Below are 25,961 nucleotides of genomic sequence, written 5' to 3' on the forward strand. Positions count from 1 at the left end.
GCAGCCTTGGGGGGACGGCAGGAGGGAGGATGGGCAGAAGGCACACTCGCATCAGAGTGGAGAAGGACGGCAGGAGGGAGGAAAGACTGCAGGCAAGAGGCACGTTCGCTCCAGAGTGAAGAGAAACGGCAGGGGGCGGCTGTCGGGTCAAGTGGGGATTGGAATGTGTATTGCGCTGATTGGATTCGGAAAGTGGAATGTCTGCGGTTTTGCGGTTAATTAGCGGCGCTCCGGGGCGGTAAAAAAGGTGAGATTGTGAGCCAAGCCCTCGTAGGAGGGGGAGGACAGATAGGGGGTATAAAAACCTGTCAGACCTTGCTTCGGGGTTCCTCCATTGCTGCGGGAGGGACCCACCTTTGCAAACGTGCCCAATAAAAACTTCTGTCTACTGGATAACCGAACCCGTGTCTGTCGTTTTCTGACAAGACCTTTTACTCAGCACTTTGTTGAAGCACCTTTGGCAGCAATTACAGCCTCAAGTCTTTTTTGGTATGACGCGACAAGCTTTGCACACCTGGATCAGGGGATTTTCTGCCATTCTTCTTTGCAAATCCTCTCAAGCTCAATCAGGTTGGATGGGGACCGTCGGTGGACAGCCATTTTCAGGTCTCTCCAGAGATGTTCAATAGGGTTCAAGTCAGGGCTCTGGCTGGGCCACTTTAGGACATTCACAGAGTAAGCCATTCCTGTGTTGTCCTGGCTGTGTGCTTAGGATCGTTGTCATGTTGGAAGGTGAACCTTCGGCCCAGTCTGAGGTCCTGAGAGCTGTGGAACAGGTTTTCATTGAGGATATCTCTGTACTTTGCTCCATTTGGCTTTCCCTCAACCCTGACCAGTCTCCCAGTCCCATGATGCTGTCACCACCCTGTTTCACTGTTGGGATGGTACTGGGCAGGTGATGAGCGGTACTTGGTTTCCTCCAGACATAACGTTTAGAATTGAGGCCAAACAGTTCAATCTTGGTTTCATCAGACCAGAGAATCTTGTTCCTCACAGTCTGAGAGTCCTTCAGGTGCTTTTTTGCAAACTCCAAGCAGGCGTTCATGTGTTTTGCACTGAGGAGAGGCTTCCGTCTAGCCACTCTGCCATAAAGCCCAGATCGGAGGAGGGCTGCAGTGATGGTTGTCCTTCTGGAACTTTGTCCCATCTCCACACAGCATCTCTGGAGCTCAGTCAGAGTGGCCATCGGGTTCTTGGTCACCTCTCTTACTGAGGCTCTTCTCCCCCGATTTCTTAGTTTGGCCAGGCGACCAGCTCTTGGAAGAGTCCTGGTTGTGCCAAACTTCTTCCATTTGAGAATTATGGAGGCCACTGTACTCTTGGGAACCTTCAGTGCAGCAGAAATTTTTTTGTAGCCTCCCCCAGATCTGTGCCTTGCAATAATCCTGTCTCTGAGCTCTGCAGGCAGTTCCTTTGACCTCATGGCTTTTGCTCTGATACAGTATGCATTGTCAGCTGTGTGTGCCTTGGAGGTGTGTGCCTTTCCAAATCATGTCCAATCAATTTAATTTACCAGAGGTAGACTCCAATCAATATGGAGAAACAGCCCAGCAACGATCAAGAGAAATGGGAGGCACCTGAGCTAAATTTCAAGTGTTGTTGCAAAGGGTCTGAATACTTATGCCAATGTGATATTTCAGTTTTTCCTTTTTCATACATTTGCAAAGAGTTCTAAAATTCTGTTTTCACTTTGTCATTATGGGGTATTGAGTGTAGATTAATGAGAAAAAAAATGAATTTGAACGATTGTAGTATCAGGCTGCAACATAACAAAATTGAAAAAAGTGAAGGGGGTCTGAATACTTCCCAAATGCACTGTATATTAAAAGCAGTACTGTACTCAGATGTCATCTGAAAGCTAGGGTAGAGCTCATAGATGATGCTGTAGAGTGCAGTATGGAAGGCTATTTTTCCTTCCTGAGTAGAGGAATTCAGATGATGTGTTCCTTTTCCCCATCTCAGTGAATGAAGCATGATGAGGAAAACTCATATCCACTCCCATACTCCTCTTAGCTGGCCAATCCTCTCAGAGCTGGAGAGAAAGGCCTTTGCCCAAACTCTTTTGTTCAGTGCTGAAAGAAATTGGTATGTGAACATCAACAATAGTATCAAGTAAGTAATTTATTCATCTTCAGGGGCAAGCAAATCCCAGACTGGAAACAATAATGAAGAAAACCAGAGGAGGAGCAAGAGAGCCAATCTTAGAAGGAGATTTGAGATGGTAGAAATGTGAAATAAACTTGACTGTGTGTAGGGGGATTAAAATGCATGTACTGAAAGAGGGTGAAGATCTTCAGATGACAAGCAATATTTCCCTTCCCTTCCACTCTTTGCATGTTTGTTGACCGTGGGAAGGGGTCTTATCCTGATAGGTATGTATTGATATGAAAATCCTCTCCTGACTGGCCCAGGACCCCTTGTTCCCATGCCATCTTATTATGGCCCACTGGCATGTTGGTTGGCATATGCCAGACTTGTCCAACACATCTGGAGAGGATGGTTGGGGAAGGCTGCTTCAAACGTTAGTTTACACAACTATCAGATGCCATAACACTGCATACTGCCAAGTTGGTGTCACATTAACATAGAGGAGATCTTGCCAAAGCAGTTCTTGATCCGGTGTTTCCCTCTTTGATAACGGTCTTCCTCATACCTCCTCCATAGTAACTCAAAGCTCAGAATCCCTCCTTCCTCTTCCTTAATTATCTTATTTGTACATTAACTCAGCCCGTTCTTTCCTTCTTGTTCTCTTTTAATTCTTTCGTACTCTTTTCAAGTCCCACGACTTTCTTTTCCATCTAACCTCGCCTTCAACCTTTTCTCTGTCCCCTCAAAGAAAAAACTCAACAGCAGCCCTGAGAGCCTCCGCGGCAGTTGGAACTCTCTATCTCACCACCTCCCTCCCCCCGCCGTTTTTTTTTTTCCTTTTCTACACATCCTAACTTGATCTTCCTTCCTTCACGGCCGCCCTTCAGAGCAGGGTCATTGGCTGTTGCTAGCGGCTCCTCTCTCCGGATTGGCTAAGTCGCGCTGCCCCTCGCTTCGCCTTGTTTCTAGACTTGTTGTCTGGCTCCGCGGCTGAAAGTCTGAGGCAGGCGGGGGGGGGGGGACTGGCGCTGCTTCGGTGGAGGCGGAGAGTGTCATTCTGTCACGCCTGGCTGTCTGGGCGGCGCTGCGGTGTCCCCCCCTCCGGCCTCAGCGGCGGTGGCAATCGTAGTAGTAGCGCCGTTCCCGCCGCCCTCGTGGGCCGTGAGCGCCCTCCCTCGCTGTTGCCTTGCTTGCTCGCCCGCCGCCGCCGCCGCCCTTCTCTCTGGGGAGCGCGGCGGAGACGCTAGAGCGAGTCGCTGGCGGGCGCCCACGGAGGGAGCTGCCGAGCGAGAGGGGCGGGAAAGGCGAGAGGAAGGAAGGGGGAAGGAGTGGAGAGGAGGAGCCGAGCGTGCGAAGGAGAGAAAGGCTGAGGAGCGAGCGGAGGCGAGGGAAGAAAGGAAGGGGGAAAAGCTCACAGAAGCGCCGCTATCCCCCACCGCGTGCGGCGGCTCTGGCGGGAGTAGCGACGGCGGAGCCAACGCGGGGCTGCGGCAGGCGCTGCTACTACGGCAGCCGGGGCCCGGCCTACCAAGCGGACGCAGGAAAAGCCGGAGGGGGGGGGGACGCTGCTCAGGCGGACCAGCCTCCCGCTTCGGAAAAGCCAAGCCAGGCTGCTGCGCAGGCACTGCGGCCCCGTCGCTGCTCTTTGCCGCCGCCGCCCCCTCGAGAGGGGCAGGAAGTGACTCTGAAGCCGGGACTGGGCGGTGTTTGAAGCACCTGAAACCGCATATTTGTCACAGCGGAAGGAGGGGGGGGGAGGCACTGAGACTTACCGAGACCTTCTCCGCCTCGGAAAAGTGAAGCGGCGGGGAGGGAAAGGGGGAAAAGACCCCCCAGCCCCGCTCCTGTGGCGTCCTCTCGCCGTGCCCCTCTGTCCCCGCCGACAACGGTTGGCCTTTTCCTCCTCGGCTTCTTTTTCTTGACTGTCGAGAAAACTTGATTTGGATTTAAAACCTCGCAGCGTGGTGAAAGCGCCCGGTGCAGATGGAGGGAATCTGGACAGCCGAAGTGTAAGGTGGGAGAATTATCATCATAACTACGAATTTGTGCGTGGAATTGGGTTGTCGAACGTTCCTGGGAAAAAATCTTCGCGCGGGAGGCGGGAGGGACAGGACTTTTTTCCGACATCCTGATCTACTTGCTCGCATATTTGATTTTTCTTTGCTGTAGTTCACTGGATTGGGAATAGTCTTCCCTTATCCTATGAAATGCTGCACTGCATGTATCTGTCTCATCGCTACTTTTTCGTGGCCGAAGTGAAGTGAAAGCCGATTTGGTTGCGGAGGGGGGGGCGACTGAAGCTGCTCAAACAGGAATTTCTTTGTTCCACAGTAGAAGTATTGAAATGATTCGTGATCTTTAAACGTGATTCCTGGTAGAAAGTATTTCTGAAGTGGTAACTTTATCCCCCTCATCTGTTAGTATTATTCTTTTTCTCTTGTAGGTTGGTTAGAAAAGTTAGAGGTGTTGAGCAGGGAGAACGATTTCCTCCTCTATTAGGTAGCTATGGAGTAAAATCATAGCTGGAAAGGCCTGATGAACTTCTTGTGAGAGTAGTAGTTCCTCTTTCAAATTCTGCAGTTTGAAGATGTTCAGTAACTATTTCCAATTCCTATTAAACAACTTCTTATTCGTGTAAACTAGTCCAAAACTTTTCAAAGTCTATCAAAATTGTAGTTTGTGCACCAGATCTGTAATACCAAGCTAAAAGAATGGAATTTGCATGTATAGTGTTTATTACTCTTTGGACTACATATTTTAATTTGAGGGTAATTAGGTAATCAGGGAACATATGTGAAATAGTTTAAAACGATTTTTAAAAAATTTCTTGCAGAAAAAATCTGATTTAAGATGCCTTGTTTTAAGGAAAATAAAATATCCCACCTATTAAATTATGTAATGTTGATTAGGTAAGAATTGTACAGCATTAAGAAACACATTTCATTTTATATAAGTGAATTGAACAAATTTGTAAAGTCTATATAAGCCTGATAACTGCAACTGAAGTATTCTTTATCATGTAAGGAGATGTTTTAATTTTTCTAATCTATATGGATGGAAAGGTAAATTTTTGCTCACTCCAGTTAACTGTTAGTGAAAAATATATAAGCCCTTTTCTATACCATCACATGATCTAAGCAAAGATTACTTTGTCATCCAACAATATTCAATAAAATAGATGGCAGTGAAATTTAACTTCCTTATATGGCTTAGTCATGAACTCAGAATAGAGTACCTGCAATTCTTTCACAGAAAAGGATTGTTTCAAAAGCAATGTTTAATTCCCAGCCTTGAGTTTAAATGCTGAAGGGGAGAAAATGTGTAACTGTATGAAAGTTACAGCTGTAAAACTTCACATTTGTATTTTGAACTGTTGGAATTTTTTCAACTCAAAAACCTAAAAATCATTCGCCACTCTTTTGAAGATTGGATGACTTGATGCTGTTTTTGGCTAATTCTGATGTCATAAAAGTCCATTAATTTAGTTCAGTGTAAAATGATTTATTGGGATTATTACACTTGGCAAATTAAAGTTTATGATAGTAGATTATCTGATCTATGAATTTTCTTTAGTTGACTTGTATATTGTACTTCATTATACATTGATCTTTTCAGATCTCTGTGCATTATGTAGTTTTGATCAGGAAAATGATAATATATGCAGCATAGGTTTAGAAGTATTAATGAAGTACATTTTAGTTTTAGCCTGTTTGAATAAATAACTGTTCTTCCATTATAAAACTTTTTTGGTGATTACAAAAATGCTCCTCCTCAGCTTACTTTTTGCAAGTGTATTATCAGATATACAGTTCTAGCCCCTTAGAGAATATATTTGATTATTAGTGTGCCTGCTTTTGTAAGACTGTATGCCATTATAGCGCTCTAAATAATAGGTAACTAGAGAAACTGACCTGAAGATACCTTTTTGCAGACATTTTATTAATAAATAAGCCAAACAGAATGCAGAATGTTTGGTAATTCAGATACATTCCTTTCTGTTCTGAAAAAATAATTAGGAGGCTGATAAAAAAAAATACAGTAAATCTATGCAGTTGTTGTAAATAGTGCGAATAGTTGCGACATATCTGAAGAATACCACATTAGGGAAACTCAGCAGCTTCAGAATATTGAAGAAATTGTCAGTTTTTCTGGGATTCAGTTTAGAGAGGTGATATTAAGAGCCTGCCCTCAATCAGCCAGCAAATAAGTAAAAGAAACTAAACATGTGGATTCTTTCATTGGATAATGCCCAGAGGGCCTATGAAGTCGGTGTGCTCCTGTGTACTGTTGTAATGTTTTCCTGGTAATTCATGCCTGTCAAGGCAAGCCCTTCTGCACCTCACCAGCTGCATCCTTTGAAAGAAAGGTAAATATAAGATGTATTAAGTAACAGTGAGGTTATAAAATTACAAATATATGAATGATTATTAATAGAAGTAAATCTGAGAATAATAACCTTTCTTTATTGCCTGACTGCTGAGATCTGTAGGTCTGTATGCACTGTCAGTGTTGAAGTACTTTTGTTTCAGTTGTCCACAAGGCAATGATTAGAAGACACATTAAGTAAATTGGATTTTGAATTGGTTTCTACAGCTGCCACCAAAGTATTTTGGTTCAGTCCTACAAAGGCTTGTCATATGTTATTTGTGCATTTCTTCAGATACATCCTTTGTAACAGTAACAATATTGTGCTTACAGCAAACTTAGTTGCCATATAAAGTGTGGAGCTTCTCTGGGTGTTAGAATGTTTAATTGAACCAGTAACTACTGGCTTACAATTTGGATGAAATGCTTTTGGAGTCTACATTAATTGAGGGCGTCTTGGTTAATGTACTCCAAGTCTGGTTCTGTTTTGATTTTCTGGGTTTATTCATGTTAAGCCTTAGAATTTTCTCGGTGTGAAATCCTGATGATTGTAAATTTGCATAAAGATAGAAGACATGAATTTATTTGTAAGTTTTGGTGTGTCATTTTTGCATGCCAAATGTTGAATTGCAGATTGTTCAAACATTGGATTGGAGCCAAATTTGTTTTTATGCAAATAGAAATTCTTGTTTCATTCATGTGAGAGATTTATATTGCACAGATTTCCATTAGAGGAGAAGGGAGGCAGTTTGTGCTAATTTCCCCATTATATCTATAGCCCCCAATACCATCTCTCACGTGGGTCAAGAGGGCTCCCTTCTAAAATAGTTTTTGGGCAGAGAGAGCTGCAGAGGGGGAGGAGCAGGTGCATACTGTCAACTCAGTTCATATCAAGTCTAAAACCAACCTGTTAAAATAATTAGCAGTTAGGTCTTCTAAGATATAGTGCCATTGAGTTTTGCTATATTTATCTTTTCGTGGTGAGACTCTAAATACTGAGGGAGGGAAAGGGCAAGGTATGGCCAGAAGTGATCTGTGTGGTTTTCAGTGACTTCCTTTTTTAATTTTGTTGTAAATATTTACTAGTCATTATTGTTTCAAAGATCCAAAAAGGGATTTAATTACTGAAATACAAATAATGTTTTCAGAAGCTATGATTTTAAAATCTATTTAACAACTGTAAATGCCTGATCAGTGTGGAAGCATGTTGTTGTTCAGTCATTAAGTCGTGCCCGACTCTTCGTGACCCCATGAACCATATTGCGCCAGGCCTTCCTGTCCTTCACTGCCTCCCTGAGTTTGCTCAGTTTCATGCTCATTGCTTCAGTGTTGCTATCTAACCATCTCATCCTCTGCAGTCCTCTTCTCCTTTTGCCTTCAATCTTTCCCAGCATCAGGGTCTTTTCCAAAGAGCCCTCTCATTAGGTGACCAAAGTATCTGAGCTTGAGCTTCATTATCAATCCTTCCAATGAGCAATCAGGGTTGATTTCCTTTAAGATTGACTGGTTTGACCTCCTAGCAGTCCAGGGGACTCTTAAGAGTCTTCTCCAGCACCACAGTTCAAAGGCATCAATTCTTCGGCGCTCAGCCTTCTTTATGGTCCAGCTCTCACAGCCATACATTACTGCTGGAAAAACCATAGCTTTGACTATGCGGATCTTTGTCGGCAAGGTGACGTCTCTGCTTTTTAATAGGTTTGCCATAGCTTTCCTCCCAAGGAGCAATTGTCTTTTAATTTCATGGCTGCAGTCTCCATCTGCGTTGATCTTGGAGCCCAAATAAATGAAGTCTGTTACTGCTTCCATTTCTACCCCTTCTATTTGCCAGGAGTGGAAGCATATTTGCTATCAGATATCAGGGTAAACTGAGATGGTAATATGGATACTGGTATCACTATTAGGCAAGGTTATATTACCCTATTAATTTCTTTGGTCTTTGAAGAAGTGCTGTGCTCATTTGCTGTATTAAGAAATCACCAAATTTGCAATAAAGCTTGTATAATAATAAACAGATGAATTGAAAATGAGTATTAAAATATTTTCATTGAGAGTTTTCAGATGGAATATTAGAAAGATACTAAAGAAAAACATTTTTGTTTATATTACTGTTGCTCATTCTTAAATAATTCTGCTGATCTCCATATATCAATTAAAAAAAATCTTCTATTACTAATTTGATTGAAGTTAAAATGAAAATTAATAATGGCACTTTAAGTAAATTTAATTCAAATCAGCACCAAAATGGATTACAGTTGGAATTTTCTTCAAATGAACTATGTAAATAAATGAAATTTATGTTAACATCCTTGATCATACTATTATAATATGCATACAAAATTGAATAATGTTGACAATAACCCTTTCTTTAGATAGACCAAAGCCCAAGTCTTAAGAATCTTCTTAAATGTCTCTTTCAGCAATGATAGAAATACCGTTGGTTATAACTCACATTTTTTATGATGCTGCTGCTGCTGCTGCCGATGATGCTGGCATTTATTTGGTTATGTCTGTGTTCATATTCCTCCACTTTAAAATTGTTCTCCTGCAACAAGTGAACATTGTTTAAAATTATATTTCATTGAAGTTGATTAATGATGCAGCCTAAAAATTAAAATACTTTGCTAGCTCTGCATGTGATTATTTTCATGAAATTTGAACTTTTTTTCCAATTGTTTGTTTTGTTATTGTGTATCGTATACCTCTTGAATCCATATGGATATCATGTGCTTAGAAGAACTTGTTAGGATGTCTAAAGCTGTTATGTAGAGTGGAACTGACTGTTTTTCTTTAAAAGTAATTTATCAAATGTGAGCAAGTCATGTATACTTGCTTCTCTGGGTACTGAATAGCAACACATATTGACCAAGTAATACAGGAAGGGAGAAAAACAGAAGTGGTAGAGCTAGTCAATAGAAGAAATGAATCCCCGGTGACAAAAAAAGATTCATATACTGCAACTGAAAGCTAATTCTGAATTTGACATTAATATATTCAGTGCTGCACAGTTAACTAATAGTATATTATGTCATTTTGCTCTTAAGTATATTTAGAAGTTACAGAAGTTTCCATTGTACTAGAAACTGAGGATCTTAAATGCCTGATTTTCCATTTTATTGGAATTAGATGCTTGAAAAATCTTATCCGTTTTACTATTTTGCATCAATTTTTCTGTTGGGTGAAGTCCTTTATAAATGAGAGATTCGTGAAAATAAAATAACTTCTGTATCTGTATCTGTAACTTTAATTTTAATTATTTATTTTAGTAGATATTTAAAATGCAACCAAGAGGAAAAGCAGCAAAAGAGTAAAAAAAAAATAATTTTTTTTCCCAAGCTGTATAAAACTGAATAAAAATTATAAAAATTTCAAAGTAATGTTAGTTTAGTGCTTAGTATTAAAGCTTTTTGAATCAGTTTAAGACTTCAGAACCACTATAAAAAGGCAATATTCAATAATTAACAAAAGTGACCAGTATAATATGATATGTAAATCTGAATGGACAATTAATGGAAATTTCTATCTAATCTAAAAGTACTACCTTTCTTTAAGAAATCAAGAAAAAACGCATATGCTAAAGCCTTAAATTAAGAGAAACCAAAACTTTGAATGCAGTACAAATCCATATATAGAATTATAGTCCAAAAATGGTTTCCAAGTTGAAATAAATTCTGTATCAAGCTTGTTTTTCAAATATGAGATTATTTTCTTCTACAACATAGTTTGTCGTTATTCTGAAGAGGGAATTATGTGTATTTTCCAATGAAAGGCATAAAGTGTATGGCAGCTGTTATTATACAGAAAGCCGTTTGGTATATTATATAGGGATATAAGGTTTCGTGATGCTTAATAGAAAAACAGCAGAAAGAAGATTCAACCTTTAAAATTTATTTCATTTTGTAATAAACAATCTTTTAGAATGATTGAGTTTTACTACGTTGCCACCAGTTATGAAATATTGATCCATTGTGATTTCCAAAGGTTCTTAAAAACAAGTTTTGTATTTTGGCAAACTATATTAGGGAAATATACCAGCAGTAAAATGGCTTGTACAGTTTCCTGGTAAATTTAATTTTTATCTTCCATTATCTTCCATTGATATTCCCATTGTTGTATATCAATTGTTCTGTTTAAATTCTGTATCCATTTAATCAAACTTGTTCAGTTGCTGAGTTTTATTTCAATAACAACGTGTAATTAAGCCCTAACAGATATTCTGTGTTTTGCATTATAATTTTTTCAAATTTGGTCAAGTCTCTACTGCCTTTTTTAAAAAATTCCCTTTGAACCTTGCTGCTTATCCAGAGATATTGAAATCAATAAGAAAGAAAGTTTTAATCTTAGTTTTATTAAGAATAGTGTCTTATGGTCTGTACAACTTGTTAATCATATACTTTTTACATTTGGAAGATGATAATTTGTAAGTTCTATTATAGAATGCTCAAGCCAATACATAATGTGACATATTCAAGCAAAATCTTTTTTTTTATATATATCATCTTGTTCATCAGAAAACAGCAAGTAATCTGTTAGGGCTGTGCTTTAATCCAAAGAGCCTGTTCACCATAAAGAAACAAGTATCTGTGTGATCTTTTCCACATAAACAGCTCGCCTAATAACTTTTAGGTAAAGAATCTCTTACGTGTATTGAACTTGGTTTGTATAGCTAATTGTTTTCCCTGGCCAACACTTTTCCAACAGGACTGAGACATGAAAAAAGAATGAAGGTAATACTGGCTCTGTGGAGTATTGCATTCTTATATGTTCTGGGGAATAAATTATATCTGGCACATCTGTTTGTCATTCTGAATCCCTATATAGGGATGAAGTAGAACTTTAAATGTAGGTTGGACAGCCAGAATAGGTAATAAATCTGTGCAATCAATTCAGTGAGGCACATTGTTCGCAAATGAAACATGTCTCTGGATCTGTTCTTCAGAGCTGTGAGGCTTCAAAGCCCTCCCAATGTCTTATGAGCACATATGCATAGAAGACCTTTGGAGAGACCCAAAGCCCAGCTAGACCTAATTTGCTGCTGAGTTGCTCATGACTTTAAGGAATCAAATCAGAGGGGTGCTTTAACCCATAAGCAGAGCAGCTTGTTGAATAATTTGCACAGGTCTAATTGGTAACTATTTTTTCTCCACCCATCCTTGCTTTCCAAAATAAGTTTTGAAAGTGCCCTTCTTCAACATAGCAGATAGTAGTACTTCTGAATTATGCTGTGTAGATGATGCATTGTTAGGGTAACCTTTATTGTAAAATTCATTTGTTGCTACATTTTCTAATCTCAGTTTTTGTTGTATAGCTTCATTTTGCATAAACTTGGCTGCCTGCTCTCAATTTGTCCAGGAAAGCTAGTATTAGTAGTACTGTTCTATGTTCTTAGCTGTGGTTGTGAGTTCATAAATGAAATTAGCCACTCTGCATCTGATTAAATGAGCTGCAGGTGACAAAAGCTTATACCTTTTATAAAATTCGTTAGTCAGAAATGGGATTACCAGACTCCTCCTGATTTTCTGACTACCATAAACTAACATTGCTCTCCTCCCCCAAAGTTTACATTAATGAAGTATCCATTCACAGTAAGCTGAATAAACATCAGGACAAAGAGGTTCATCCAGAGAAAGGATAATGTGTATAATGGCCTTTTCTTTCAGATTATTTTTGCAGCAATAAAGACATTGATAAAGTTATTCAAGATAAAACCCCAAAATATGATTTTGTTTTTTAACAAAACCAAAAGGAGGACAGTTCTCTTCCCTCCCACATACTCAAATTCTGCTCTGAAAAATCCTTCCAAGTTTACAACAGAATTGAAAGAAGAAGGAAGTTGACGTTCTGTTGTACTGTTTGCATGTTACTCAGTTTCACTTTTACTTTTTAATGTCAAAATATGTCAATCCATTGAACACAAAAACCTGTTTTTCATAATAAAAACCTGTTTTCTGATTATCTGTTAGTTATATAATTTAATTACACTAAATATATCAAAGGAATGATTTCATAAGTATGACTCGCTAAGTTTATGAATTTTAAGTGATTCCTTTTTAATACTTTGTTTAACAAAGAGGAATATGTTCAATCCTTTCTCTTTTATTACTTGGATAGCTTACAATCTATAATAGCCCATGTAGCCCCTTCCTCTTTTGTTTTACTTGCTCCATTCCTTCAATTATGATCACTGAGAATTTCATGTAAACTGTTCAGTTGTTATTAGATCCAGTTATCAGTACCTGGACTCTTTTTGTCTCATGTTATTTTATCAGTGCAGTGCATTAAAACATTTATTGGGTGTATTTTTCCTTTTCTCTGAATTCAAGCAGAACAGGAAGCCAATGATTAGTTAAATAAAGAAATACAGGTAGTGCTGAACGAATGGTAGTTACGACTGGTCTTCAAAGTGCTGGGAGTGTTGTAGCACTCCCACAGTCACGTGATCAAAATCCAGTGACTTGGCAACCTGCCCACACTTACAACCACAGGGTTGCTTCAACTCTCTCCACCCACCTATCTTCCCCCCTTCTCTGCCCTTTTGGTCGCCCTGCATTCCACTGCATACCACTGCTTCCACCTTAGCTGACCTTTGCCATCTCCTTTCTCCTGCTTCGTGAAGGTGGAGACTGTGAGGGAGGCACTGTTTGTGGTGGCAGCAGAACTGGAGGAAGCAGAGGGGTGAGGGTTTCTTGGAGGTGAAATGTGCACTCTACAGCTCTCATTGGAAGTGCTCTTGGAGACCTGGCCTGCAGCTTCAGTGAGGGGTGCAGGCGAGCCAGGTGCTGATAGAACCTATGTGCAGGCCCAGCATTCCTCCTGCAAAGTCTCGTGAAGGGCCAGCAGCTTTCAGCATGAGCTGCAGAGCACACACTGGAAGTGCCCCTGGAGAATCTATCATGGTTTTTTGTTGTTTGAGTGTTTCATGTGGTCTAGCTTGCTCATATTTGTGATACTGAGCTCCGTAACATTGCTGGGCAGAATCCTTAGAAAATGATTAGAGCTGTGAATTTGAGATCCTATACTAAGGCATCCTGCTTATTATGAGACAATATAGTAACAATTTTTTTTTTCTCTGAAGCATAATGAAGTATCTGTCTAGCTTATTATGAGACAATATATTAAGGCATCCTGCTTATTATGAGACAATATGGTAGCAAAACTTTTTTTTTCTTTGATGCATCATGAAGTATCTGTCTGGCATAACTAAAGTATCTATTAATTTCTTCCCAGTAACAAAGGTGCCCAAATCTAAATTTGCCCAGTGGCAGCATTTCAAGCGCTTAAAAGTTAAGTGCTTCTGTGTTGCCTTGGGTGATGGATTTCATATCTGGACCAATTTTGTGGGTTGGCTTTCTGTTGTTATGGCTTGAGGGCAGGGAGAAGCTGTTTTATTATAAGGCCAATTTTCTGTTCTCTGACCTTGTTCATCATGACTGATTTATATTAGCCAGGGAAGATTGAATTGGTGCAGTGGTGAATGCACTGTTACATGAATGGGTATTGAAGACCACCATAAAGAGGTAGCTCTGCCAGGAAAAACTTACTCTGGATCCTATTGACAATTGTCCTGTTGTTCATAAGATCTTGAGAGAATGGTAATGGTTCAGCTCCAGATAATCTTGATTTTGTAATGCTGTTTCAGTCTAGTTCAAATCTGATTTGAGGACTGAAACAGCGTCAGTTACTATTGTGACCTTTATTGGGAGATAGATGGAGAGAATGCAATCTCTCAGCAGCTTTTAGTTATTATTGGCCATGGCATGTTAGACAATTCACAGAAGCAATCTAGGAAGGGCCATTGTTTCACAATAGTTTTCCTTTTCCTTGAAGGTTTGTTAGGTGTCCAATATATATTATTTTAGCTTAGGGATACATGATGAATAGTCACCATCATTAGCTTGGCAGGCAAAGGAATTTTACCACTGCCAACTAAAGCTGGTTCTTCTAGATAAAGGATAATTTTCTCCATCTTCTCCTCTTCCACTTATGCTCTTCAGCTCTTAGAATTTCCATCCATCGTGGCCATTGTTGAGAATCCTGGGCTTGAAGCGCATTTATATGGAGAGTTCCCATGCTAGGGGAAGATTGGTTTAGCCATTGTAACCTATGCATTAGTAATATAGCTTATTTACTATATTTACATTTAGATTATTTTAACAGATTGTATGGAGCTGCTATTATGAATGGATTGGAATTTACAGGTAGTAGAAAGGCAGCAACAAGAATGGTAGGTTTTATCCATGGCCATTGCATGTAGAAGGAACTGCAGTTGTTGCCAATGCAGTACTCTGCCAGATTTTTGTATTTATTTTATAAAGCCCTTAAGCAACTTGCCACTGGAAGTCAAGTTCTTCTTGAGAATAGTTCATGTTGATTATGCCTTCTTCAATACCAGTGCTTGATGCCTAAAAGATCTGGAGATACATGTTTTATGATCTTGCTAGTTACAGAGTTTGTAAGATGTCAAATAAAGACCTGTTTCTGGTTGTATTATTTCTGAATAAAGTAAGCTTTACCTTAAATGCTAAAGATTAAACCTAACATTTATTTATTAGAACATTTATATGGCCATCAATCTTAAATAAATAACTTTGAGTGGCTAACAACCAATCCACAAGAAATCAGTATAATAAAATCAATAATCATATAAACTAAAGTTACAATTAAAAATAACCATAATGTAGTAACCATGGTGCCTCATAACACAAGACACATGTGTTTGGTTCATCTAGCATCCTGGTCCTAACACTTGGGGGAAAAGCCAGGGCTGAATCATGTTCCAGAAAACCAAGAGGATTAGGTACTCCAGATCTTAAGATGGCAGCTGTTCCACAGGACAGGTGCTGCAACAGAGAAGGCATGTCTCATGAATTTCACAAGATGACTCTCACTGTTTAATATAACTGTTTGATAGAAGGGATCTGGAGCATGTCCACCGTGTTGTTCTGGTGGGATGGGTGCATACACTCAGAGACAGGCAGTCCACAAGTTATTTATTTATTTATTTGATTTATATAGCAGCCAATCTCACACAAGTGACTCTGAGTGGCATACAAGGATTAAAAACCCACATAACCTCCAACCCCCATGGCATATAACTCCACTCACAGAAAACAAGCAAACAATAGCAGAGCTCATGCCCAATCTAAATGCCTGGGGAAACAGCTAGGTCTTCAGTGCCTTACAAAAGCCTAATAGGGTTGGGGCCATCCTAGTCTCTGGGGGGATGCTGTTCTATGGGGCAGGTGTTGCTAGTGAGAAGGCACTACTACAGAGTCCAGCAATATGCCATTGTTTAATAGAAGGGACCTGGAGCATGCTTTCTGCACAAGATGTGGTGGAAACAATGGGAGAAAGGCAGTCTCGCAAGTAGCCTGGCCCTGTGCCATATTGGGCTTTAAAGATTAAAGCCAGCACCTTGAATTGCACATGAAAGCATACTGGGAGCCAGTGCAACTTGTGCAATAGTGATGTTTCACAGGAGAACCTTGGTGCATTCAGAACTATGCATGTTGTTGCATTCTGGACTAGTTGAAACTTCTGAGTGTTTTTAAGGGTAGTCCCATGTAGACCCTGTTGAAGTAATCTAATTGGGAAGTGACTAGGGTGCAACTGGCACACAAGATGGATTTTGGAAAGGATCCCCCTCACTCAGGGGTCATGAGCCCAGGAGGACCTGCATAATGTGTGCCAACTCCTTCTAGGGAGGTGCTACCCCATGAAGAGTTAAAGATTAAACATTTTCAAATCCAGGGGGCCCCAAAACCTAGAGCCACTCAGTCTTGCTGGAGTTGAGCCACAGCCTGTTCTTCCACATTCTAGTTGTAGAAAATCATTTTTGATTGTGTTGATTATAGTAATTATGTTATTATTTATAATGAAGGCTGTGGAAACACTATGCAAAGTGTGCTGGAGAAAACATTTCTTATTGAAGCTCTGAAAGTTGTCCGTGGCCATCTCTGCATATACAGTTACTTTCCTGGTGGTCCCAGGTGAGATGTTGGTCTGCCTATGAGTTTGCTTGCAAAATTGGAAAAAGCTTTTGAGGTAGCTGTGCAACTCTGGATAAAAATACAGTTGCTTTACTGCTTTGAGGAGAGGTGCTTTGTTCATACACACTTTATTTTATTTATTTATTAATCAAATTTATATAGCTGCCCATCTCATGAAAGTGACTCTGGGCGGCATACAACAATCAGTGTTGTAGTTTGCTGCCAATAGTTTCATTATACAGGTAGTCCCTGGGTTAAGAACGCCCAGTTTATGATGATCCTAGTTAAGAACGGAGCCTGTTGTAGCAAAGTTTGAGTTAAATACACAATGATCCGCGTTAAATACACAATGGTTCCAGTTAATTACACAACTACTACTTATACAGTATTATACAAATCCGTCTTACATACAAATTCGACTTAAGGACAGACTTTGGGAATGGAACTCATTCTTAAACTGGGAACTAGCTATATTTCTTGATTAAATGCTTTGTAAAGTATTATGCACAAACTTTAATTTTTTATTTAAAGGAATTTAACTTTTTAAAACTTACTATTAAAACAGTATTATGAGGGGTTTGCTTTGAAATCTGTTCAGCTAGAGCAGTTAATTTCGAGTAAGTGTCTACAGTTGTATACAAAGGCATATTACTGAGAACAGAATCTGAAATTTTTAATTTCACTTTATCTGAGTGTTGCATTAGGGTTTAATCTTCATAGAGCCTTAAGGAAGAAGGAATTTGTGGATGTGTAAACTGATATTACTGGGGTGCAGTGAAGAAGGCAATCTATTTGAAATAAGAATTGGTAGGGAGGATCTGATTGTACGCTTGGCAAATGTTTCAGTTCTTCATGAATATCCTTAGGTGGCATATACTACAGCTTCATTAGTGTAGAGCAGGGGTTGGCAAACTATAGCCCATTGGCCAAAACTGGCCTGACACCTGTTTTTATATAGCTGGTGAGATAAGAATGGATGGGTGGGCAGGCAGCAGATTGCCAGGTCCAAGCCTCAGTCCAGCAGAAAATTATATGAAGCTATAGGATACTAGCTAAAATTAAGAAATTGAGAAAGAGGGGATGCATGTTGTTAATTTTATGATCTGGTAGTTTACTTAATATAGAAAAGAGTTAAAGTTTTCTCCCTATTTGGGATTCAGTTTTAGAGCAGATTCCAGAAAGCATCTATATTCATTATAGCTAAGACAGCTTTGTAATACAGTACCTTTTATAAAGTAACCCCACTTCATCATATGCATTAAATTAGCCACCAATAGTGGCTAATATTGATAGCACATTAAGATTGCAGGGAGAAACATCAACAACCTCAGATATGCAGACAATACCACCCTAGTGGCAGAAAGTGAAGAAGAACTAAAGAGCCTCTTGATGAGGGTGAAAGAGGAGAGTACAAAAGCTGGCTTGAAACTCAACATTAAAAAAACTAAGATCATGGTATCTGGACCCATTAATCCCTGGCAAATAGAAGGGATAGAAATGGAAGCAGTAACAGACTTCATTTATTTGGGCTCCAAGATCACCGCAGATGGAGACTGCAGCCATGAAATTAAAAGACACTTGCTCCTTGGGAGGAAAGCTATGGCAAACCTAGACAGGATATTAAAAAGCAGAGACATCACTTTGCTGACAAAGATCCACATAATCAAAGCTATGGTTTTTCCAGTAGTAATGTATGGCTGTGAGAGCTGGACCATAAAGAAGGCTGAGCGCTGAAGAATTGATGCCTTTGAACTGTGGTGCTGGAGAAGACTCTTAAGAGTCCCCTGGACTGCTAGGAGGTCAAACCAGTCAATCTTAAAGGAAATCAACCCTGACTGCACATTGGAAGGATTGATAATGAAGCTCAAGCTCAGATACTAATGCAAAGAGAGGAATCTTTGGAAAAGACCCTGATGCTGGGCAAGATTGAAGGCAAAAGGAGAAGGAGACGGCAGAGGATGAGATGGTTTGATAGTATGAAGCAATGAGCATGAAACTGAGCAAACTCAGGGAGGCAGTGAAGGACAGGAAGGCCTGGCACAATATGGTTCATGAGGTCACGAAGAGTCGGACACGACTTAACGACTGAACAACAAGATTGACAGCACGTATCCATATAGTACACATATATGCTACTAAAAATTGCAAATAGTGGGACCAAAAGTTGTTGAATTGCAGGTTGTGCAGTCTTTATACAGAATTGACCCTAAAGTATTTTGTTGCCTGAGAACTACATTTTATATTTTTCTTTATTCATATTTTGAATTTAGACACTGCCCATCTCATGAGTAAGTGACTGCCTCAGTCTGTGTACTTTTTTTCTTTTTTAAAATGCCATTAATGAATAAAGTCTGCCACTTCACCTGAAGGTAGAAATTGGCAGGTCAGAAAAAAATTGTTAGGGGACTATTAAAGCTGCCCTCAAACATCCATGGCCTAAGCATCTCCTTCATTTTCTCCCTAGTAATAGTCAGCTACAAATGTTAGAAAAACATGTGCATACATCCATATATTTGCCAAGAATGAAGTTCAGCTTGAGGGCATCTTTACTTTTTAGTAAATAATTTTCACATCTAATGGAGACTTATTCTAGTCAAGCTTAAGTCATAATAAGGCTGCTACTCATTTGGTTTAAAGTATATATCTCAAACTGAGATGACATTTTTCATACACGTTCTTTTAATATACAAGAATAGCCAAAAGGTTACTAGAGTTCTGTCTCTATATTGCATTTAATATTATAGGGAGATGTTGAGAGAAGACTTCAGCTGAATCAGATTCAAGTAACTTTTTAAATCAACTTGTCAACTTCTCAATTTCTGTAATGTGAATGTGTGGAAATTATATTTTCTTTTTTTCTTTTAAAAATAGGTATTTTTCTGTCTTTGAAATAGATATTTCAAAAATAGAAATTTCAAAAATAGATATTTGAAAGCACAACCTAGAAAAAGAAGAAGCAGAAAACAAATACCAACAAAAAGATAGAAAAGAGATTTACAGGTAATATAAAACTGAGTAAAAATTTCAGACTAACATTAGATTAGTGCTATATGCAAAAGTGATCAAAACCATTATTAAAATAATTAATTAATAATTAACAAAGCTAGGCAATATAATAAAAATCATAAGTCAGAATAAACAATTAACAAGAGCTTCTACCTGCTCTAAAAAGGTATGTCTTATTTGACAAATCAAAAGTGGATTTGTTAAAATCTTACCCCAAGAGAAACCCAAACTTTGAGTTATGAGGCTATGTGTAGGATTATAATCCACAAAAGGTTTCAGGTTGAATGAAATTCTGTATCAGGCTTATTTTTCAAATGTGAAGTTATTTTTAACATTGATGAATATTTCGATAACTTAGTTTGCCATAATTCTAAAGGTAATTATGTGTGATTTCCACAAAAGAGATAAAGTGTCCTGGCAGCTATTATCATATACAAAGCCAGTTGGTATACTTTGCAGGAATGTAAGATTTGGTGATATTTAATAGAAAAACATATTTGGGTTTTTGGGCTGTAATAAACAATACAATTTTTAAATATATATTTTTATTAGAATTTTTCAATACAGTAAAAATAAATAAAAGACACTAAGAAAAAAAGCCCCATCATGGATCACTGCCTTGTCGTGGCGAAGGGGCTTGCGTAACTCAGTGAAGCCATGAGCTATACCGTGCAGGGCCACCCAAGACGGACAGGTCATGACAGAGAGTTCTGACAAAATGTGGTCCACTGGAGAAGGAAATGGCAACCCACTCCAGTATCCTTGCCAAGAAAACCCCATGGACAATGTTAAAAGGCTAAAAGATATGACGCCGGAAGATGAGCCCCTCAGGTCGGAAGGTGTCCAATATGCTACTGGGGAAGAGCGGAGGGCATTTCCAAGTAGCTCCAGAAAGAGTGAAGCGGCTGGGCCAAAGCCGAAAGGACGTTCAGCTGTGGATGTATCTGGAAGCGAAAAGAAGGTCCGATGCTGTAAAGAACAATATTGTATAGGTACCTGGAATGTAAGATCTATGAACCAAGGCAAGCTGGATGTGGTCAAACATGAGATGACAAGATTGAACGTCGACATCTTGGGAATCAGCAAACTGAAATGGACGGGAATGGGTGAATTTAATTCGGGTGACCATTATATCTACTACTGTGGGCAAGAAACCCTTAGAAGAAATGGAGTTGCACTCATAGTGAATAAGAGAGTGGGAAAGGCAGTAATGGGGTACAACCTCAAAAACGACAGAATGATCTCAGTGCGTATCCAAGGCAAACCATTCAATATCACAGTCATCCAAGTCTATGCCCCAACCACTGATGGTGAAGAAGCTGAAGTTGACCACTTCTATGAAGACCTACAACACCTTCTAGAACTGGCACCAAAAAAAGATGTTCTTTTCATCATAGGGGATTGGAATGCTAAAGTAGGAAGTCAAGGAGTAATCGGAATAACAGGCAAGTTTGGCCTTGGAGTACAAAATGAAGCAGGGCAAAGGCTAATAGAGTTCTGTCAAGAGAACAAGCTAGTCATAGCAAACACTCTTTTCCAACAACACAAGAGACGACTCTACACATGGACATCACCAGATGGTCAATACCGAAACCAGATTGATTATATACTTTGCAGCCAAAGATGGAGAAGCTCTATACAGACAGCAAAAACAAGACCAGGAGCTGACTGTGGCTCAGATCATGAGCTTCTTACTGCAAAATTTAGGCTTAAATTGAAGAATGTAGGGAAAACCACTAGACCACTCAGGTATGACTTAGATCATATTCCTTGTGAGTACACAGTGAAGGTGATGAATAGATTTAGAGGATTAGATTTGGTAGACAGAGTGCCTGAAGAACTATGGACGGAGGTCCGTAACATTGTACAGGAGGCAGCAACTAAAACCATCTCAAAGAAAAAGAAATGCAAGAAAGCAAAATGGCTGTCTGATGAGGCTTTACAAATAGCTGTGGAAAGAAGGAATGCGAAAAGCAAGGGTGAAAGGGAAAGATATAAGCAACTGAATGCAGATTTCCAGAGAATAGCCAGGAGAGATAAGAAGGCCTTCTTAAATGAACAATGCAAAGAAATTGAGGAAAACAATAGAATGGGGAAGACTAGAGATCTCTACAAGAAAATTGGAGATATGAAAGGAACGTTTAGTGCAAAGATGGGCATGATAAAGGACAAAAAAGGCAGGGACCTAACAGAAGCAGAAGAGATTAAGAAGAGGTGGCAAGAATACACAGAAGAACTATACAAGAAAGATCTTAATGTCCCTGATGTCCACGCTGGTGTGATCACTGACCTTGAGCCAGACATCCTAGAGAGTGAAGTCAAGTGGGCCTTAGGAAGCATTGCTAACAACAAAGCTAGTGGAGATGACAGTATTCCAGCTGAGTTATTTAAAATACTAAAAGATGATGGTGTTAAAGTGCTGCACTCAATATGCCAGCAAGTTTGGAAAACGCAACAGTGGCCACGGGATTGGAAAAGGTCAGTTTACGTTCCAATTCCAAAGAAGGGCAACGCCAAAGAATGCTCAAACTATCGCACAATTGCACTCATTTCACATCCTAGCAAGGTTATGCTCAAAATCCTACAAGCTAGGCTTCAGCAATACATGAACCGAGAACTACCGGATGTACAAGCTGGGTTTCGAAGAGGCAGAGGAACTAGAGATCAAATTGCCAACGTTCGCTGGATCATGGAGAAAGCACGAGAGTTCCAGAAAAATATCTACTTCTGCTTCATTGACTATGCAAAAGCCTTTGATTGTGTGGATCACAACAAACTGTGGGAAATTCTTAAAGAGATGGGAATACCAGACCACCTTACCTGTCTCCTGAGAAATCTGTATGCGGGCCAAGAAGCAACAGTTAGAACCGGTCATGGAACAACCGATTGGTTCAAAATAGGGAAAGGTGTGTGACAAGGCTGTATACTGTCACCCTGCTTATTTAACCTATATGCAGAGTACATCATGAGAAATGCCAGGCTGGAAGAATCACAAGCCGGAATTAAGATTGCAGGGAGAATCATCAACAACCTCAGATATGCGGACGATACCACCCTAATGGCAGAAAGTGAAGAAGAACTAAAGAGCCTCTTGATGAGGGTGAAAGAGGAGAGTGCAAAAGCTGGCTTGAAACTCAACATTAAAAAAACTAAGATCATGGCATCTGGACCCATCAATTCCTGGCAAATAGAAGGGGTAGAAATGGAAGCAGTAACAGACTTCATTTATTTGGGCTCCAAGATCACCGCAGACGGAGACTGCAGCCATGAAATTAAAAGACGCTTGCTCCTTGGGAGGAAAGCTATGGCAAGCCTAGATAGCATATTAAAAAGCAGAGACGTCACCTTGCCGACAAAGATCCGCATAGTCAAAGCTATGGTTTTTCCAGTAGTAATGTATGGCTGTGAGAGCTGGACCATAAAAAGGCTGAGCGCCAAAGAATTGATGCCTTTGAACTGTGGTGCTGGAGAAGACTCTTGAGAGTCCCCTGGACTGCTAGGAGGTCAAACCAGTCAATCTTAAAGGAAATCAACCCTGATTGCTCATTGGAAGGATCGATAATGAAGCTCAAGCTCAGATATTTTGGCCACCTAATGCGAAGAGAGATCTCTTTGGAGAAGACCCTGATGCTGGGAAAGATTGAAGGCAAAAGGAGAAGAGGACGGCAGAGGATGAGATGGTTAGATAGCATCACTGAAGCAATGAGCATGAAACTGAGCAAACTCAGGGAGGCAGTGAAGGACAGGAAGGCCTGGCGCAATATGGTTCATGGGGTCACGAAGAGTCGGACACGACTTAACGACTAAACAACAACAACAACAAGAAAAAAAGAATACAGAAAAAAACGAAAAAAGAAAAGAAAAAAACATAGAATTATGCCTTCCGCCATTCCCTCTATCGAGTAATTATCATTGTAACTTTTTCTCTACCTTCTTCATGCCTTTTTAGTCTCCAAGTCCCAAAATCATCAATTTGATCTTTTCTTCTTTCAACAAAAAGTTCATATAAGGTTTCCAGTCTTTCAAAAAGATCTTTGTTGTTTTTTTTCTGACCAAGCTGGTCAGTTTCGCCATTTCTTCAAGTTCAGTTAATTTTATGATCCAGTCTTCCACTGTAGGTATTTCATTGCCATATTAATTTCCCATATTTCTTTTCTAATACCTTATCCATAAGGTCCAATAGAAATCATTCTGGTTTCATCATCATATTAGTCCACAATATCTTTTGCACCATTGTATTGATTTACACCCATTTTTTTTCTTTTTCACAAGTCCATCATGCATAATAAAAAGTCCCCTCTTCCTTTTCACATTTCCAACACTGATTTGATATTCCTTTATATATTTTAAACAATTTAGCTGGTGTCATATATCATTGGTACATCATTTTGTAAAAGTTCTCTCTTAAATTATAGCACAATGTAAATTTAACACCAATTCCTCACATTTTCTCCCATAGATTTATATTTATATTATTGGGCTGTAATAAATATTACAGTTGCCCACAGTGGATTTCAATCTATTTCCGTTTCCCTTTTTTTCTTCAGTTTTCTTGTTCTCTGGCTTTGCTCTATGTAATTAATAAAGATTAAAATTATGAATAAATCGGTGTGCTTATTCTGGAAAAAGTGATCTAAGCTTTAGCACAAGCCTTCTTGCCAAGTCCGGCTGTAGAAGAAAAGAGGGTGCCATTTACCTACTTGCTGGTAAATCATTGGCAGGGTGTAAAGCGGCTGGGGATTGTCTCTCCCTAGAACAGGGGTTCTCAAAGTACGGCCTGCAGACCGGATACGGCCCAACAGGGTCATTTATCCGGCCCGCCCGTCTGACTGGCCGCCACTGCTGTCTGTCAGAAGCGGAAGTGTTGGGGCTGTGTTGGGAGCTGCAGGTGATACACAAGGAGGGAGATCACAGAGCCGGACTATTGTACATGACAGGTATGCCAGGTCTGGTGGCTCTCCTCCTCTCTTCAAACTATAGTCCGGCCCCCCAACATTCTGAGGGACCGTGAACTGGCCCCCTGTTTAAAAAGTTTGAGGACCTCTGCCCTAGAATGTGCAAGGTAGGTGCAGCAGATTTGTGGGAGGAAGGTCTGAAGACCCCTATTGGGATCAGTGGGACCAACCACATATTTTGTGCGCATCTCATTACAATTTCTCTTTCACTCCTTCTCTGTAATATGAGCATTTGATTTAGGGAAAACTGAAGAATTAGTCCATTTGCCATCTATTTTGGTACCCACTATGTGATTTTGTGCTGAATATTTATGTCCTTTCTGAATTGTGCATGGAAGAATAATATTGAATGCTGACATGCATCTATAACATACTATATCCATGTCAAGGCTAGACAAAAACAACAAAGAAAAAAACCCAAATCTTTATCAGGAAGAGTTTCTTTAAAATGAAAGAAAGTTTTGCCAAGTAGCACATGGCATGTAATTTCATGTGCTGTGCAGCTATCGTGATATGTTTCTCTTACAGATGATTAATAGAGTTCACAAATACTTAGTTGTTCCATTTATAGTATATCATTTTACTATGGCCTTAAATTGGTTAGGGGAATGCTGGAAAAATATAGTACAGTATGTGAAGCAGCACACTGGGAGAATTTATATTGTTGTTTAATAGATGAGACATAGTATAAGATTTTATTTCCAAGTTGCAAAATATTGGAATTGGGGGAAAAACATTTCTCTGAGCATTTAATTCCATCATCATTGTATTTCTTTGCATAATAAATGCATTAGTATTTTTTAAAAAAACACTGAAAACTTTGGTGTGTTTATGTATAACTGTTTGTATGTGGGAATTCGATTGAAGACTGCTTTAAAACTATTAATAACACTTATGGTAAAGTTATTGTAAGAATAAATATTCCATCTAACAGACTACTAAAATATTCATTGACAGTCTTCTTTTCTGCAATTTTGTATTGTCATATAAAAGAGTTAAGTTTTTAATGAAACTGATTTCTATTAGAGCATTGTTTTCAAATGACAATTTAAATGTAAAAAAAAAAGCAGATAATGAAGGCATAAATTGAATTAGTAAATTGTCTGTGACCCTGCAAGGAGTCAGTATGTATCCAGGAATGGAAACATACAATAGTTGTATTCAATTGGGAGTTATCCAGAATTTAAGTTATGTAATACAGAGGATTTTTTTTTTAAGTTCATCTATATGAAAAGGATTTTTTTTTGTAAGTGTGTTATCAGCAATTCCTTTGAGCTGTAATATGTGTAGCTCAGGGTTGAACCCCAAGGACTCCACAATACTAAATACGGGTATCTGAATAGATGTGCACATTTATATCATTCTGTGTTTTTATATTTACATCATGCTTTTGGGTATATTACAATAATTTACCTTTTGATAAGGCTGCAACTTGATTAAAGACATTACATGAGTCTGCAGGTTGCAATACTTATGCAGTCACAATATTCATTTTTGGAAGGTGTAAGAGCCCTTAGAAGTCATACAACTGAAAGTTGGTGGCAAGCTGCTGAACAATAGC

At 39.3% G+C, this 25,961-nt stretch overlaps 1 protein-coding gene across 4 annotated transcripts in view; it reads left to right on the forward strand.

Moving 5' to 3' along the window:
• Window positions 1-3,033: 3,033 nt before the first annotated feature.
• ERBIN (erbb2 interacting protein) overlaps window positions 3,034-25,961 on the forward strand; it is a 107,807-nt gene continuing 84,879 nt past the window's right edge. Inside the window, exon 1 of one of the 4 annotated variants that reach the window (XM_088130372.1) lies at window positions 3,034-4,102. The gene's annotated coding sequence lies outside the window, so the exon portion shown is untranslated. The remainder of the gene's footprint in view (window positions 4,103-25,961) is intronic. The other 3 variants (XM_088130370.1, XM_088130373.1, XM_088130371.1) reach the window with 3 other exon arrangements.

Source organism: Python bivittatus, unplaced genomic scaffold, assembly GCF_059951505.1.
Source record: "Python bivittatus isolate LINGU-HERP-01145 unplaced genomic scaffold, Pbiv_v1 ctg000850_np1212, whole genome shotgun sequence".
Classification (NCBI taxonomy): domain Eukaryota; kingdom Metazoa; phylum Chordata; class Lepidosauria; order Squamata; family Pythonidae; genus Python; species Python bivittatus.